The sequence below is a fragment of the Coenobita brevimanus genome, chromosome 66 (genome assembly GCF_032717465.1).
Source record: "Coenobita brevimanus isolate Jiangsu-jjx chromosome 66, ASM3271746v2, whole genome shotgun sequence".
Classification (NCBI taxonomy): domain Eukaryota; kingdom Metazoa; phylum Arthropoda; class Malacostraca; order Decapoda; family Coenobitidae; genus Coenobita; species Coenobita brevimanus.
In genome coordinates, this window is record NC_137019.1 from 20,016,887 (window position 1) to 20,028,112 (window position 11,226).

The window sequence follows — 11,226 nt, forward strand, 5'->3', positions numbered from 1 at the left end:
GACGGCGTGCAGCAGAGCAGGGGGACTCAAGCCCGTATTTTACGACACACGGCCGGAAGACTTCCTACCTCCTATTCCTCAGCAATTTATAGTGCATCTTACTCGTTTTTGCCTTTTTGTACCTTTCTGTGAAAAATTATAATGCAATGCACATACCTGTTTTATTATATATATATATATATATATATATATATATATATATATATATATATATATATATATATATTTGTGGTAGGTGAGGGCACTCGCCATCCACTCACTCGATGTAGTGCTGCTCTCGGGTGTTTGCCCTTTCCCCTCCTCCATCCTTCTTTCCTTGCATCCTCTTCTGTCTTTCTTTCCTTCATTCTTTCCTCTTACTTTTGCCTGTGGGTGACTCCACACTGATTGACAAGCCAAATGGTTTCCTGTACACCTGGAAACCATTTACTATGCTGGGTGGTAACCATATAACCAAATTTTGGCGCCTGGTGGTTTAGTGGGTAATTACGGCACTCCAATCGGATTGAGCCGGTGAAGGTTTATATCCAAGGAGTGGTTGGGGTTTATTGCTCACGTAATGCCACTCAGGGATGAGTGAGGCTGGTCACTCTCATCTTAAATGCCAGGACCAACTTACCTAGCCCAGGGCTCCTACGCTCATGAGGCAACGTAGGATTGGATGATATATATATATATATATATATAAATATATATATATATATATATATACCACGTTGAGTACACCGATTCCCATCCGATCAGCGAAGTTAAGCAACGTTGGGTCTGGTTAGTACTTGGATGGGTGACCGCCTGGGAACACCAGATGCTGTTGGCATCCCTACGTGTCAAGTGGGGTTGGTGGAGGATTAGTGCCCCTCCCTGTAAAACAATTAACTCTAAGCTCTTTACCACCCCGTTTGGGATACATGGCGTCTGGCAATGAATGAAATGAATATATATATGTGTGTGTGTGTGTGTATGTATCATTCAGAGTAAATCACTAAGAAAAAGATGCTACGGAGTATCGTGTGCCAAGTAGAATACAGCCCTGACTTAGGTATGGTTGCGTGTTGTCCCCAACATTATGTTCTCTACTCTGACGTCTATCCCGGCGCGGACAGTAATGTCGAACAATTATGAAACCCTAACATTATATTCCAAATAGCACTGCTGGACTCCAAAAGACATTGTTCACGGACTTTTTAATTTCAGTAATGAAGTGGAACAAAATTTATGTCCGCAGGTGTACATGGGGTGAGACGAGGCGTAGATGTGGTGAGGTGGTCTGGAGAAGCCGTTCAGCTGGCCACTGAGTGCCCTAAAGCTGCCGCCCTCACAGGTGCAGCAGGAAGGGGGTCATTAAGGGTGAGGGCAGGAGGCAAGATGTGGATGCCTCTTCTCTCACGCTGATGCTCTCCCTCACATACTTCTCTACCCTAAGCATAGCCTAACCACTTCAGTCCGATGAGGCATTTTTACCTGGGTCTCAAGACAAGAATTACGAGACCAACGCCAGCCTATCATTTTTGTTGTTGTTGCTGATGGGGCTGTTGAAAACTTCGAAATATACCTTCACGTCACTCAAACCTTTCATCGTACATCGACCAATTGCACCGGGCATACTCTCATGGCCCCTCCCTACTTCCCATCACAATGCCAGGTCATCTCACCCATTTCTTAGTCCTTCATTTACACTTGACTCCCTGACACTTATATTTTTAGGGACATTTCGAAGTAAACTGTCGCTGCACTCACATCACTAATCCTACAACATACACTCTCACAGGGTATACTTTCATGCTCTTGCCCCACCGCCGTCCAAATTCCCACCCAATCCCAACCATACCTAAGATCACCAAGCCCATTTCTCTGCCCTACTTCGACGGTTCTATGGCGCGACCTAGAACACGGGGTCAACAAATGCGGTTATTAATAATCTCATTCGACTGGAGAGCGGCAGATATTATTTCGTTATCTACTGCCACTGCGGTCAATCTCTGAAAAGTTATTATCCTATACAATGAATGAAGTTGGAACGAGTCCCTCCAAAGCTGCTGTGTCATTATCAACAAAGCAGACTCGTACATTCAAAAAAGAAATCTCTTATCGCATAAATTCATTCCATCATTTAAGAGGGGAAGATAGGCACACGAGAAAGAAGGGTAGCATAAAATGTGGAGGAAGACAGAACAATATGGAAAGGGAGATAGGAAACTGACACTATGGCCCTGAAAAGTGAGGGGGAGGGAAGAGGAAAGGGAAGTAGGGAGGGAAACAAGGGAGATGAAAACGATTACCTGAAGGGACAAGAACATCAGGAAGGCAGATGAAGGAACAAAAGAATGAACATAAGGAAGGGAAACCGTAAATATATAAAAGCCTAATTAACGACGATAAGTGTAAGTAATTCGTCAAAATTGCGATCCTGTATTACACTGGTTTAGAATGGTAACAACACAGCAAACTAGGAACGATCAAGAATATAAAATAATCATCCTGAAAAACACACAAATAGCAAGTCAATACCATGTAAGTCCCTTGGGTACATAGATGAACCATGAATGGTGTTAGCAAGCATGATCCCTGATTTATCTTCGTGACTCAAGATTATATGACCAGTAGTTATTGTTGGTATGGGCAAGTACAGTCTCAGCTGTAAAAAAATAAAAATAAAAATATCAGTACACAATTTTTACCGATTATATTGAGAGAAACAAAGCTTGTATAAATAAAACTGAAAGTCACTGTCTACCGGTAACCAACATACATAAAAGGTGTTCGAGACTGTGTTAATGTACTTTCTGTCCTCCTGATTCTGAGTAGGTCTCTCGAGAGCGTCGTCAAACTGCACAAACCAGAGGGGATAATCCATTGTGTCCTAAACAGTCAGACCTTAATCCATTACATTACTGAGTCTAATCAAAACTTAACCAACAGAGGGGTGAACAATGAGACAGGTGTGGTTAAGGTGTGACGGTGCACTGGGCGAGAACAAAGCACAATATTATAACACATCATCAACACCACGACGATGACTGCTGCCAAACACACGGTCATTCCATATCACACCCATGTCCTACAGTTTGGAAATACCACGACATGAAGCAATGTGTGTGTGTGTGTGTGTGTGTGTGTGTGTGTGTGTGTGTGTGTGTGTGTGTGTGTGTGTGTGTGTGTGAGAGAGAGAGAGAGAGAGAGAAATCTACCCAAAACATAACCATCCCACCACCGTAAAACCCCCTGTTAAACCCAAAACCAGGTTAGTCCCAACAACACCATTAACCCCAGCCTTATTAACGATGGGGCCTGCAGCCAATGACAGCCCTTCAATCCAGCCCATTCATCTCTCATTACTCGCCCCATCACCTGGCCTCGCACCTGCATTATTTATCAGGGTATGATTAATTGAACTTTGTGATGATGTTTGGGCGTACGGTAACCAGGCCTGTGTATACCAGGTGCTGGGCTGGAGATGAAGGGAAGGGTAGGGATGTGTCAGGTGTAGGGGAGGGCTGGGAATGAGAGGAAACCTGGGGAGGGGGGGGGGAGCTGAGCATAGCTGGGGATGATAGCAAGTACAGGGATGGTGGGGATGGGGAAAGATGTACAAAGGAGTACAAAGGAAAGCAAACAGCAACAGACCTTATGGTCCATTCGAGGCTGTTTGTTACAGAACAGAATATAATTACGAGATCTAATTCTACATGCTGAAGGATAAGGACAGTAAAGCAAGAAGGCTCTCCCCGCCTCTAAACCCTCCAGTTAAAACTGGCAGGAAAACATGAGAAAAACCACTATGCAGCATGGAAAAACTGACATGGAAATTTCATAAGAAACACTAAAAATGAAAAGTTACATTCAATAATACACTATCTATATGCTATCAATAATACACTATCTATATGCTATCAATAATACACTATCTATATGCTATCAATAATACACTATCTATATGCTATCAATAATACACTATCTATATGCTATCAATAATACACTATCTATATGCTATCAATAATACACTATCTATATGCTATCAATAATACACTATCTATATGCTATCAATAATACACTATCTATATGCTATCAATAATACACTATCTATATGCTATCAATAATACACTATCTATATGCTATCAATAATACACTATCTATATGCTATCAATAATACACTATCTATAAGCTACCAGACTGAATAACCTGAAAGAAAAAGTAGTAAAGTAAAATGAAAAATCAAATAATAAATAACTAAGGCACAACATTATTTATGGGTAAGTTGAGTTAACGGGGCGTCTGTAGACAGTGTGGAAAATATTGGGGAAGGTTGAGGATGAGGGCTGTGGATGTGGGCAGGTACAGAGAAAATGGGAATAGGGGTGACTGTGGGGAAGAGCTAGGGAAGAGGACAGGATTAGGGGGGTGGGTTGGCGAGAGGTGGGGATGTGGGCAGGTAAAGACGAAATGGGGATAAGGGTGGGTGTAGGGGAGGGCTGGGGAAGAGGGCAGGAAGGATGAGGGGATGGGTGAGAAAGAGGAAGGTACATGGACATAAGATACCGGTATTGAAGACAGTTGTTCAGGGCACGTAACAAGGACGGAAGGGAGGTGCTAATGGGGAAATGATAATACGGACATGTGGGCTGAATGGTGTTGAAGGGATGTAGAAAAGGAAGATGCGGGGAAGGCGTAGATGTGGTGAATAGAACGAACAGACGGGAAAAGGGTATAAGCGGGTGGAAGATGCAAAAGTTGGGAAAAAGTGAGGGGAAAATAAGGATGGGTGTGAATGAGGGAAAAGGGACAAAAGGAAGAGACAAGAATGCAGACGGAGATAAAGCAAAGTGGAAATAGCTAAAGGAAAGGAGCAGGCAGAATGGAAGCTGTGTACATGAGAGGAAGAGCTGCAACCGAATTTACAAAAGATGGAAGAGATATAGAGTACAAGAGGGACTGATGGGAAGAAGGGAATTAATAACTGAGGGTAGGCACAGCTGAATGGAGAGGTGTTGCCTGAACGATGGAATATACTGTATAAATGAGGCACCGGGATGAAGGAGACGAAGATGAAACAGACGGTAGAGAAAGGAAGCATACGTGTCGACAAGAATGAAAGAAAGAAAGCTATGATGGAAAACAATGGAATATGACTGATGGAGTTGGACAAGACAAGAACTGTAAGGAAATAATTATGCAACAGGAACTGCACAGGAAATGAACCTTGCACTGGTAGAGTATCACATATTCTGTTCGGGCAAAAAACCAGAACAACGATTTAACCACGAGAAATAATGGTGAAAGGGTTAATGAAGAGGAATGTGTTGAAAAACAGCAAAGAGATACCAGTGTTCATGTCGAGAAGGAAAAATAGAGGTGAACATTTTTGTGGAAAAAATGTACGAGGAGGGGGAATCCGGGCAATGAAGGTAGATGATGTAATCATGTGTTAAAGACAATAATCTGGCGACGACTAATATGATAAAATTAACGAAGATAATGGCGATGATTATGATGGCACGGTTAATAACAATAACAATAATAATAATAATAATATCAATAATGAGAATTACTACTACTACTACTATCACTGCTGTTGCTGCTACTCCTACTAATACTACTGATGCTATTACTACTACTACTAATAATAATACTACCACCAGCCCTCCTCCTCCTCCTACTACTACTAATAATAATAACAACAACAACAAGCTTCACTAGGTGGTGGGTGCATTTACTGTGGCATGCCAGCATCTGGAAGCAGGTTTCCCTACAAACATATTTTGGGAATGCTTTACAAGGCGGAAGGGATTTCAAGCTCACTCGCTCTGGCCCATTATAGTGGCCCCCCCTCTCCCTCACACACCACACACACACACACACACACACACACACACACACTGCACTATCACATACAACCAAACACACAACCACTACACACACATCATATAACCTCACACACACACACACACACACACACACACACACACACACACACACACACACACACCACAAAGACATCATATAAACCTACATACAAGGAAACTCTCTCTCTCTCTCTCTCTCCGTGTGCACGAGGGTAAGAGAACTCCCTCAATCAACGCCCACGCTCTTTACCTCCTTAGCATTTTCCCTTCATAATTCTTCCCCCTCTCCCCTTCCTTCACTGCTCATCCCTCCATCCCCTCTCATCCTCTCCCAACCCCCCCCTCTCATCCTCACTCCATCCCCCTTTCATCTTTCCCCTTACTTCCCCTCTCATTCTTCCCCTCATCCAACTGTCCCCTTCCCTCTCTCATCCTCCCTGCTATCCCCCTCCCCCTCTCATCCCCCTTATTATCCCCCTCACGTTCTCCTCCTCCTCCTCCCTTTTTCCTCCAACCCCCCATTCTCCCCTCCATCTCATCAACCTTGCCATGCTCTCTCCCTAGCCTTCACTTCCCCGCCTTACACCATCATTTACCTTCTTCGTTCCCTCTTCGCCACTCGTACCCACTTCTTTTTCACCTCTGTTCACTGTTTCTTTAAGCTCGTGTCCTCCTCGAAATGTAAACACAGGCCTCGAGGAAAGCCAGAAGTCATGGAAATACAGTAGAAATACCTGTCCGTAATAACAACTATATAATGTAGAAAAAAAATACTTATACAACACCATCATATCGACACTAGAACAAAAAGCAATAATGACGCAATAAAAATAAACCCACAAACATACATACGGGTATTTACAGTCAATTCTTTAGACAACAGGCGACCATCACTCACCCTGCTGTAAAAATTATCGTGCAACTCTAATAATCCTGAAATCATTAACCCAATATTTCGACTAAAAATTTCGCTTCCTATTACAGAGGTTTCGACAACGCCAACCATTTGGAAAAGTCAATAAATGAATAAATCAATAAATCAATTAATAACAGGCCGCTCCTTATTTACTGTTTTGAGGTGTAAGGGCCCAAGGATGCCTACAAGAGAAGACAGCATTGAAGGGTAGATGACTAGACTACGCCCCTGATCAAAATACTTCAAAATACTTCCAGTAACCTGCACTACACAAAACTATAAACTGAACTGACTGGACCATTGAAGCACTGAATATATAAAGTAATAATCGGAGAAAGATATGAATACTAGGAATAAAAACAGGTTAGTGAGATATTAATGAAATGTATGAGCGTAATGATAGGAAGTGACAAAAAGAAACAAAGCATAAAAGAAAATGGAAGACGAGAAAAATGGGAATAGGGCTCTGACGAAAAGCTGGGAAATAAGATAGAGGAGAAATAAAATGGAGAAATAAGAATACGAAGAAGGAGGATTACAAAATAGGAAGAAAATCAACGTGATTAAAAAAAAAAGTATAAGCAAAAAGCAGGAAATAAGCATAATAAAAAGTGGAAAAAAAAAAAAAAAAACGACTACAGAAAGTAACAATGGAAAAAGATGAGAAAAGACCAACGAGAAGTAAAACAGTACCAAAATCCGAGAAGGCCAAGTCAAAGAATGGGAGACGACAGGATACTGGTAGGTAAAAAGAGGGAAATGGAAGAGTGAAACAAACAAAAAAAAATACTGAATTATAAACGAAAATAACAGAAAGAAATTAGAAAGAAAATAGAGGGAAAGAGATGAAAATACATGAAAATAGAGGGAAAGAGATGAAAATACATGAAAATAGAGGGAAAGAGATGAAAATACATAACACACACACACACACACACACACACACACACACACACACAGAATTAAACTGCCATCATTTCCAAGGGAATGCAGGTTGGTATGTACAGTACACAATTACAATACACTAACATACTGGTACTTCTGTGCAAACTGCCCTGATTATTAACAGGCATACTGTACAAGAACACAGGAACCCGAAACTAATGCTTGTAATGTTTAACCTTTGACCACCTGAATCTCTTTAAGAGGCCTACATATATTTAAAAAAAAAAAAAGTTTTTAGGGGATGTCTGTCCACGGAACAACTGTTCCAAGTTCGAAGCGATTTGGTGAAAAAAATAAAGGACTGCCATCATACTGAAAAGAAAATCATATAGTAAAAAAAATGAAAGATAATAAAAATCATATAATGTAGAAATCAAACAAGCAAGATCACTCACTGAGCTCAATATCCACGCCTATAAACTGGTCTATGAGCCACACATTGCACTTCGTCTTGTGATCTTGATCTTCGACCGAATGCTTGACAGTTGATTCTCACACTCGAATCCCTTCGTTCTTGTCTTACCCTTAACCTTCCACTACGCTTGGTGTAGACTAGATAAAAACCGTTTAAGTTGGCCTTGCTACTTGAAACTTTGATCTAGACCTGTGACCTTGACCTCTGACCTATCTTTCTATAAACAGTGTGTAAACCCCGTGGATGATCATTAATCATTCCAACATATTTGGTTAAAATCAAAAGAAAACTTTCTGAGTTACTTTCTTCACACACACACACACACACACACACACACACACACACACACACACACACACACACACACACACGCACGCACGCGCGCGCCGAAAACACAATACCTATAATTAACTGCGATTAAAAAAAAGGAAGACAGGCTGGTTAAGGCGTGGAAATAGAAGGCGGCAGAAGAAGTACAATTTGAGATGAAACAAAATCACAAGAGTGAAAGAAAAAAAATCAATATGAAAGAGAGAGAAACGACAGAACACAAGAGAGATAGAGGCGGAGGTGTTGGTGGGGACGAGAGCGGGTGCAGAATTGACTTTTGATCACGAAGGCAGACGAACACGAAGAAAAAATGTCAAAAATAAGAGGGAAAAAAGGAGTAAATACAATATGGGTTGGACGGCAGGCGGAGGTGGAGGCAAAGAACAGGTGTAGACTGAACGATAAAAGAAAATGTGAGAAGAAAGACAAACTAAATTAATAATGACAAAAAAGAATAATAAAACGTGGGTGGGATGAACATGAGGGAATATAAAATGAACGATAAAAGGAAGGTGAGTAAACAGGAAGGACGCTAAATTAACACTGAGAGAGGTAAAAAAAGGCAATGTAAGGAGAGGTGAGAGAGGGTGGAGGTGGAGGGCGGGAGGGGGCGGGTGTGGAATGAGTGCCAAGTAGGTCACTGCACGGCACTCTCCTCTCACCCCTCGCTCTCTCTCCACCTTCACCACCACCACTCATATAACACCAATAAACACACTATTCCGGATAACTAAATACAACACCACACAATGGACCTCCCCGCTCTCCCAACCTGTATCATCATCATCACATATCCGACACGGTAATATGGATAACTACGAAGAGATTATCCTAACGACACTCTTGACTCCCCTTCCTGCTGCTTCATAATCATACAACACCTCACACCAACGATAACAACAGTGATAATTATGATGGTGATGATGATGATGGCAGTAGTAGTAGTAGTAGTAGTAGCAGTAGTTGTAGCAGTAGTAGTATAGTAGCAATAGTAGTAGCAGTAGTAATAGTACGGTAACTACACATACTTCACTGTATGGGAGTCTTGTCAAAAGGTATTATACAGTACAAAGGGTTATATATATATATATATATATATATATATATATATATATATATATATATATATACAGATAGATATGCAGTAGATATAGATATATATATTATATATATATATATATTTATTTATATAAAACCATTCAAATTTATTCTACTGAGTTACGTAAAAACCAGGTACCGCAGATAATTACAGGTGATATTTAGAAGGAATTGCAAACAACACACCGCTAACGAAACAACCACGACGTGGTGTACATAATATACTATGTTGACAGAAAACCTGTATGTAATAAGCGCAATGTCTTACTATTTTATTCGGATAACTACATCCACATATACTATCCTCAGCAACAAAAATAAATGGGTAATCATGTGCATTTTTTTTATGTCTGAATTTCTCTTTCGTAATCTACTGTATATTCACAACAAACTATTTTTCATACCCACCCCATTTTGAAAGATGATGATACATTAACCCTTCCATGGCAAGGACAACTCTATCAGTAACGTGTGACAATTATTCACCTGCATGTGAGTCACCAGAGGCTGGGTGTTAATAATGTCCTCGTTAACGCTCTCAATCGGGACAACTCTAGTATTTATTGCTGCTCACGACATAGGATTTAATTTGCTGCACGTGAGGGAAGGGGAAAAAAATTGGAGGAGCAGCACGTACAGTTTTATACAATATTCTCGTTCCACTTTTTTCTCCTTGAAAATATGAAACCCCTCCATTAACTATGCAATGTTACTGGGCTCCGAAGTACACATTGTTGGGTATCCAATGTCACAGCTCATCATCTCTTTATCTAGCCTGAGAAAGTGAATTAATATTTTTGTCCGCAACTGTACATTTTTACGGTTCTTTCACCTGAACTTGGCGCATATCTGTTTGTCCTTTGGCAGCTTATTTTACGTCGCTAAGTGGCTTAAAAAGACAAGACTGCGGCTCTCTATCCTTGGCACAGCACACCTTCGAGACTAATATCATAATCCAGTGTTAATCTGCTGTTAAAACTTAGCAATCAAGGTGAAGAGAGTTAATTTTTAGGGCAGATAAATAAACAAAGCATAATAACCTAGTTCACCCTACTGGTACCTTTCACCTGTCCTCATAATATTTGTCTCACTGAAGACACATGTCGCAGTGTGAAGATGGCTTGGCATGATAATGACGCTTCTAATGGAAACTGTTTATCCATTTCTTAAAGTGCACAGAATCGTCTGGAGGAAGCAAAGCTAAAATAACAATGGTGTGACAGAATCCCTCTAGATGGAGCTTACTAATACAGTTCATAAATACTTCTTGTTTAAATACAGACAAATAAAAACTGATAACATTAAAACTAGAATGTCCACAACAGAGGCAGTATAAGCTAGCAATGAAATGTCAAATTAAGGGTAACGGGTAAATATGAAAGGAAACCAGTCAGCACAAACAAGTGTTGCCAAGACGGGATCATGACAAAGTGGCAACAGAATACATAAAAAAAACAATAATAAAAAGGGCCGTATTCTAAGCAACACTGAAGATTTCTTAAGATCTCTTCCAAAGTGATTCATTTTGCACATTACACTTCAGTCTTTTCTTGCACGGTACTAACGAAAACGATACCCAAATCATGTAAACAGCCCACGAGAGATCATGAAGTTGTGATAAGAAAAACAAATCGGTAAGGAAGAAATGCTACGAAACCACCTACGCCACTCAGCATACGACC

At 40.8% G+C, this 11,226-nt stretch overlaps 1 pseudogene; it reads left to right on the top strand.

Moving 5' to 3' along the window:
- Positions 1 to 698: 698 nt before the first annotated feature.
- On the top strand, positions 699 to 817 carry LOC145405427 (5S ribosomal RNA; annotated as a pseudogene).
- Positions 818 to 11,226: the final 10,409 nt, after the last annotated feature.